This window comes from Rhinopithecus bieti, unplaced genomic scaffold (assembly GCF_001698545.2).
Source record: "Rhinopithecus bieti isolate Rb0 unplaced genomic scaffold, ASM169854v2 scaffold_11488, whole genome shotgun sequence".
NCBI lineage: Eukaryota > Metazoa > Chordata > Mammalia > Primates > Cercopithecidae > Rhinopithecus > Rhinopithecus bieti.
This window is the reverse complement of record NW_016806879.1, coordinates 798128-799921: the sequence shown is the minus strand read 5'-3', so window position 1 is coordinate 799921 and position 1794 is coordinate 798128.

Genomic DNA, 1794 nt, shown 5'->3' with positions numbered 1-1794 from the left:
TGAACTAAACTGGGAACTTCTCAGGGTTTTAGCACAAACCTAGCCCTGAGCATGTCTACAAAATTACTGACATGAAGGCTTTGTTGAACTGCTCATCTCATAAGCAGAAGAAAAAAATAGTAAAAAGAACTCCTGCCATATATTATTCTGGAATAAACTGTCGGAAGTGCCACTCTAAAACATTTTCACGGTGAAGACTTTGGTGATATGTTTTCTGTTCTTCCTATCCCATTCATTGTTTCTATGCCAAAATAGGGTAGGTCTTATCTCCAGTTTACAGTCAAAGAAACTCATTCAGCTCTAAAAGTAGAAGCAGAATTTATACCATGTTCACAATGGTCAATAATTACAGAAACAGATTTAGTCTGTTTCAAATCCCCTTTTAAAGTGAGTACTGGCCAGGCACCATGGCTCATGCCTGTAATTCCAGGATTTTGGGAGGCCAAGGTGGGAGGATTGCCTGAGGCCAAGACTTTGACATCAGTTTGGGCAACATAGTGAATCTCCATTGCTACTAAAAATACAAAATAAAACATCAAGTAGTCAAAAATGGTGGCACTCGCCTGTAGCCCTAACTACTTGGGAGGATGAGGGAGGAGACTCCCTTGAGTCTAGGATTTTGAGGTTGCAGTGAGCTCCGATTGTGCCACTGCATGCCAGAGTGACACTGTGTCTCTAAAATAATAATAAAAATGATGATAGTAAGATGAGTACTGCCAGGCCAAAGCTTCATAATTTCTCTCAGTGCACATGAGAAGAGATCTGAGATTCATCATTCACTGATTCAACAAGTTTTTTTTTTTTTTTTTTAAAGACAGGGTCTCACTATGCTGCCCAGGCTGGTCTCAAACTTCCAGGCTTAAGTGATCTTCCCACCTCAGCCTCCCAAAGTGCTGGGATTATAGGTGTATGCCACTGCGCCTGGCCCAATAAATATTTCTTTCTGTGTCTCTCTCTTTTTAAAAAAAATTTACCATAAAGTCTTTTATCCCTAACAAATATTTTTTGAACACCTTCCACACGCATGTTCCCAGGAAAGACTTACACAGACCAGGCGTGGTGGCTCACACCTTGTACTCCCAGCACTGTAGGTGACCAAGGTGGGGACGCTGTTTGAGCCTGCAAGTTCAAGACCAACCTGGGAAACATAGTGAGACCTCGTCTTTATAAAAATAAAAATAGGGCCGGGCGCAGTGGCTCATGTCTGTAATCCCAACACTTTGGGAGGCCAGGGTGGGTGGATCACTTGAGGTCAGGAGTTTCAGACCAGCCTGGCCAACATGGTGAAACCCCATCTCTACCAAAAATACAAAAATTAGCCGGGCGCAGTGGCATACGCCTGTAATCCCAGCTACTTGGGAGGCTGAGGCAGGAGAATCGCTCATACCCGGGAGGCAGAGGTTGCAGTCAGCCGAGATCATGTCACTGCACTCCAGCCTGGGTGACAGAGCAAGACTCCGTCTCAAAATAAATAAATAAAAACAAAATAAAAAAATAAAAATAGGCCAAGTGCGGTGGCTCATGCCTGTAATCCCAACATTTTGGGAGGCCAAGGCAGGCGGATCACCTGAAGTTGGGAGTTAGAGACTAGCCTGACCAACATGGAGAAACCCCCATCTCTACTAAAAATACAAAATTAGCCGGGCGTGGTGGCGCATACCTGTAATCCCAGTTACTGGGAGGCTGAGGCAGGAGAATCACTTGAACTCAGAAGGTTGAGGTTGTGGTGAGCGGAAATAGCACCACTGCACTCTAGCCTGGGCAGCAAGAGCGAAACTCTGTCTCAAAAAAAAA